The sequence below is a fragment of the Ovis canadensis genome, chromosome 1 (genome assembly GCF_042477335.2).
Source record: "Ovis canadensis isolate MfBH-ARS-UI-01 breed Bighorn chromosome 1, ARS-UI_OviCan_v2, whole genome shotgun sequence".
NCBI classification, from domain to species: Eukaryota; Metazoa; Chordata; class Mammalia; order Artiodactyla; family Bovidae; genus Ovis; species Ovis canadensis.
In genome coordinates, this window is record NC_091245.1 from 175,543,301 (window position 1) to 175,549,300 (window position 6,000).

Genomic DNA, 6,000 nt, shown 5'->3' on the forward strand with positions numbered 1-6,000 from the left:
GAAATCTACTTAAGGAAAGGTTTCTTTTATGTTTATTTCTTCCCCGTCTCCAGCTCCTACTCAGATCACATCTAAATGCAAAGTCAGAGCCAAGGCTGGGTGACTTGTGAAGTCATACCAGCATAACTTCTCTTAGAATATACTTTTCTTCCTTCCCTTCCTATTTCCTTCCATCTTTCTTTCCTTAACTATGTCTCTCCTTCTACACTGTGACAAGCAAAGTTACTCATTTCATTTCTCCTTCTCTCAAGTAGCACTGGCCAAAGGTCAGTACTTTAACAGACTTGTAACAGTCAATCTGATATTTGGAAAGAGCACTTTAGCAATCCAACAGATTAGAAAGTTTTGTTTTTGAACGAAGAAGATGGTATTGTAAGAGAAAGTGTCAAATGATGGAAAAGGAAAACATCCCTTTCCAAATAGCTAAATCCTCCTTAGACCTGGAGTTGACTCCTCCACTGTAAAGACTTCAGCTGGATTTCAGGTTAACATATTTAATGTATTTTTCTGAGCATTGTCACATTTTTCTTTTAAAACCATTCTTTCTGGTCAGCCATCCTCAATAGATTTGTTTTTTTTTTTTTGTCAATAACTCCATATGGTGAGGGTGAGACCAAAAATAAATTCACATAAAAGCCATCATTGAACACAAGCTCCCCCTCCTCCTTAGGTTTTATCTCCATTACTTCAAAACGTCACTGTTTTAGTTAGCTCCTCAACTGTGTGCTTCTCTTGTCTGTCCCATCCCACTTCAAGGAAAAGCAACCTTTCTCACAAGCTGTACTTCCCACATTGTAACTGTAATTTCAGAAAATGTCCTTGGCCTATTGCCTATCTCTGAGCCGTGATAATCTCACTTCGTTTGGGGTTTAGGGTTGTTGTTCTGTTCTGTTGGTTGTTCTTTGCCATAACTTTACGTGTGTAGTGATTCTAATAAATCTTCTCTTTCTTTCGCTGGGCTTCCCTGGTGGCTCAGATGGTAAAGCATCTGCCTGCAACGCAGGAGACCTGGGTTTGATCCCTGGGTCAGGAAGATCCCCTGGAGAAGGGAGTGGCAACCCACTCCAGTATTCTTGCCTGGAGAATTCCATGGATAGAGGAGCCTGGTGAGGTACAGTTCATGGGATTGCAAAGCGTTGGACATGACCGAGCAACTAACATTTTCTTTAGCTAGTTTGAGTAGATTGCTGTAGAATCTAGGAAGTAAAAAATAAGTTTACCAAAATTTGAGAGATCACCTAGGCACTCTAAAGTGAGTGAGGTCACTCAGTCGTGTCTGACTCTTTGTGACCCCATGGACTGTAGCCTACCAGGCTCCTCCCCTCATGGGATTCTCCAGGCAAGAGTACTGGAGTGGGTTGCCATTTCCTTCTCCAGGGATCTTCCCTACCCAGGGATCAAACCTGGATCTCCAGCATTCCAGGCAGATGCTTTAACCTCTGAGCCACCAGGGAAGCACAGATTTCCAAGCTCTGTTGAATAACATCTGAGAGTCTTGAGAAAATGTGCAGCTAAGTTTGCACTGTTGTAGGACTAACATAAATCTTTCTGGAATGAGTCAAGGGATAAAACAAATAAATAAACAACACTGAAAGAAATACTTTATTTTTAAACATATGTGGGTATAAAATCAGGCCATAAACGCTCTATAGTTTAATTTCTTGGGATTAGTGGGAAATAGGTGGATTCTGCAAATTAGAGGGTAGTAAATGAGACATTGAGCCTAGATAATATTCTAGAAAGTGCTATGTAGTAGAATGCCCCTTATATCCTCCCATCCCTGTCCTCCCTTTAGAGAATGATTTCTGCCTACAAACACCGAAAGAACAGCCCTCCATTCTAGGCAGGTCCTCGCTCCTCTCCTGGTATGGACAGCAATGGAGGCCACGTGCTTTTGTTTCCACCCCTGATTATACTTACTGCCCTTGAGTTCTGTGACAGACCCCAATATTTGCACAATTAAGTTCCCTTTTTTTAAAGCTTATCTTAGTGGCTTTATGGTCCTTGGAACAAAAATGAAATCTAAGATAGGCAAAAAGAAGGAAAGATCTGTGTATACTCAAAAAAAAAAAAAGGACCAAGTAATCGCTAGAAGCCAGCATGGAGTCCCTAAGACTAGCCTAAGCCTATTTTTCTATTGTAACTAGGTTAATAAACTGATAGCTCAGTTGCACTGTGGCAGTTGGAGATGTTATAAATCTCTTATTTTCATCTGACTAGTATCTATTTGCCTTCTTTTCTCGGTAGTACTCCAGTTTTACTTTGGAGAAGGCTAATAGCCTTTTTTGTATGAATCTTCTTTTTTCTACCATTGTTTTTAAAGTTTTCTTTTCAAAATATATTTGATACAAAATAAAGAATAATGTAACATCTATGTAAGTTATAAAATGAGCACCCCTGAGTCCACCAAGAAGCAGAATGTTACCAACACATTTGTTGTTGCTCATTCACTCAGTCTCGTCTGACTCTTTGCAACCCCATGGACTGCAGCACGCTAGGCCAGGCTTCCCTGTCCTTCACTATCTCCCAGAGTTTGCTCAAACTCATGTCCATTGAGTAGGTGATGCCATTCAACACACTGCATCCATCTAAATAATTCTGTTCTAACTCAGCCCCCTGCTACCTCCACCACTGGCCCCGCCTCCAAGGAACCATGCAATCTTGATGAGAGGGTTAAGCATAAAATTTGGGTATAGACAAGTGAATCCTTCTATTTCACTCTCTTTCGTGGAATAAAGAAAAGAGGATGGAAAAAAGTTTGAGCAAATTTACCATATGACAATATTGTCACCAAAAGTGATCTCAGTCCCTGGAGTTGACAGTGCCCCTGGCTTCTGAGATCTGGTTCTGCAGCTTTTTTTTTTTTTTTTTTTTACTTTTACAGTACAGTTAAAAAGAAAACTTTACCATCTATTGAATAGTTATATTAAAGCACTGTTTTAAGTATTTTACATACATTATTTCTAAGAGCCTTCTCATATCATTCCATAATTTTTTCTTTTTGTTTTGATTAACCAGAATTAGGAAATGGCAACCCACTCCAGTATTCTTGCTTGGAGAATCCCATGGACTTCAGCCTGCCAGTCTCCTCTGTCCTTGGGCTCGCAAGAATTGGACATGATTTAGCAACTAAACCACCACCACCACAGTATATTCTACCCATCAAAGAACTCTCTGACAACATCAATGAAGAAAAATTTTATAAAGCCTTTTGACAAAGCCACATTAGATATTTTCATGAGTGGGATGCAAAAAATATGGATAGGATGAGAGTGAAATTACAAAATAATGGTCACCTCTGGGGAGAACTGGAGAGTCACTGGACAAGGGAAGGGGGCTTCAATGTTTCATTGTTTAAAAAGAAATCTGAGGCAATATAATAATATGTTAAGTTGTAATAAAGCTCCTACATGATTGCTATTTTATATTATTCTTTATAAATTTCTTTAGGTTTAATTTTTTTGAAGAGGTTGAGAAGGATCTCAGTTCCCCAGCCAGGGACTGAACCCAGGCCATAGCAGTGATAGTGCCAAATCCTAACCACTAGACCACCAGAGAATTCACAGGTTTAAATTTTTTAAATTTAGGTGAAATTAGGTGCCTGGAAAATCCCATGGACGGAGGGGCCTAGTGGGCTGCAGCCATGGGGTCGTGAAGAGTCAGACATAACTGAGCAACTTCACTTTCACTTTTCACTTTCATGAGTTGGAGAAGGAAATGGCAACCCACTCCAGTGTTCTTGCCTGGAGAGTCCCAGGGACGGGGGAGCCTAGTGGGCTGCCATCTATGGGGTCGCACAGAGTCAGACACGACTGAAGCGACTTAGCAGCAGCAGCAGCAGCAGCAGGTGACTCTACATCACAGGTTCAATAGACATGGCCATGGCAGTGCTGATTAAGATCAAGGTTTACCTGGAGAAGGACATGGCATCCCACTCCAGTACTCTTGCCTGGAAAATCCCATGGACAGAGGAGCCTGGTGGGCTGCAGTCCATGGGGTCGCAGAGTTGGACACAACTGAGCGACTTCACTTTCCTTTACCTATTGAGGGTAGGTGATCTGGTATCTGCCTTAGAAAATACTTTTAAAAACGACTTGAAAAATGTAAAGAAGGCATGAAATTTGTGAAAGAACCAAGTATGGTGAGACGATAGCAAATATGTTGAATAAAACAATCAGCATACAAAAAGATATTGGCAAAATGGAATTCTGGGCTGAATGAGAGAAAAAAAGAAAACTTTAGCATTTATTGAATAGTTATATGAAAACACTGTTTTGAGTATTTTACATACATTATTTTTATCAAATCCTCTCAATAACTTTATGAGTAACATATTACCTTTCCCTTTACACATGAAGAACTGAAGACAGGTTATAAAATTTGTCCACGTGAATTAGTAACTGCTGGAGCCAAGCCCTGAACTCATGTTGTTTCAACTTCAAAGCCTTGAATCTTAACCACAGAACAACAATGGGGTTATAAAGGCTTATGCCTCAGTTTCCCCAAAATAAATTATATAATAGAATGGAGGAGACATGGCTATCAGCCCACATTTCAACAAAAGTTTGTTTTTTGAGAAGAAGCACAATAACGGTCAGAAGAGAGATGTGACTGCCATAGAAGAGAGTTCCCTGTTAGGCTGCAGTAATAGAAATTTTGTTTCAAAGAGAAGGGAGCCATGGTCATGCTGTACTGCACGCTGCCTCAGCCCCCACCTGCTCTGGATAGCCCACTTGAAGGAGTAAACTGAAAAAAGACAATAGGCAGGGTTTGAGAGAAGACCAGGAATCAGGAACAGGAAGAATGATTTAAAGAACTGAGACTGCCTGGAAAAGGCACAACTCAAGGCAGGAAGCGGTCATGAGTGCTGTTTCACATAATTCAAATGGTACATGAAAAAGGGGTTAGATTGTTCTATGTAGAAACAAGGCAACTGAAAAAGGAACAGTGGATAACACTTAGGAGGAGAAAAGGTATGTTAAAGATCCAGAAGAATTCTGTAGTGCTCAAAATCAACAGAAGATGAAATTGATTGTCTTGGGAAGAAAGGCGTTCCAAAGAGTTGGATGTATCATAGAATACCTGCCCTGTTCGGGATGTTGCTGAAGCTTCTAATGAGATGGTGGCTAGAAGGGCTGGCTAATGCTAATGCTAGTGCTTACTGACTTTATTATCAAAATCACTAGTGTAAAATCATTGTCTATTTAGAGACCTATTTTTATGGTATGGTCCTTAAGTGACTCCTTGGTGACTCCCCTTTCCCCTCCCTCCCACCTATGGCAGAAAGCTTGCAGAACTAGGTGTCTAGAACCTTAGTACTACCCCAGTGCTACTACTAGCTATATAATATTGAGAGAATCATTTACCCTTTCCCTGCTTCATTTTTTTCATCTTTAAAAGAACTTCCCTCTATTTGTCTAACCTACCTCACATGGATTTTAGTGAGAATGACAAGCTAGTTCAAATATAAAGGTGCTTTAGAAAATTTAAACACTATGCAGGAATAACCATGATGAGTATAACATACATTCTGGTCACCATATACCTGGGACACCCAACATTCTCTAGCACCCGTCTCATCCCTATTCTCTCTGATCCTTTTTAAAATTCACAGTCCTTTTATTTGTCTGTTCATTTGTCTTACAAATCTTTGTTGAGTTACTGTTACATTTTAGGCAATGTAAGGGTATTGTGCTAACCACCTGGAAAACAAAATGATGAATGAGACATCATTTTCTTCAAAGTGTTTGTCATCAAACTAAGATCTCTATCGATATACAAATAACATAATACAAGGTAAGGTATTTGAACACCTTAATAGTAATATAGATGAAATGATACAGAAGATCACAGGATAGAGGGAATTTCAGGATACTTTGGCTAGCACTGCTCTAGGAAAGCAGGGTGTTTTCCTCTCTGTTTCTATCTCCAACTTTGCTGGGATACAGTAGAAGCTGGTTTTCTTCAAGATTATGAGCATTTGCATCAGTGCTGAGAAGT

The 6,000-nt window shown here is 39.9% G+C and overlaps 1 non-coding gene across 1 annotated transcript; it reads right to left on the reverse strand.

Moving 5' to 3' along the window:
- Positions 1-1,382: 1,382 nt before the first annotated feature.
- On the reverse strand, positions 1,383-1,454 carry TRNAS-GGA (transfer RNA serine (anticodon GGA)). Its single transcript has one exon. It is a non-coding gene; the product is annotated as a tRNA-Ser (tRNA).
- Positions 1,455-6,000: the final 4,546 nt, after the last annotated feature.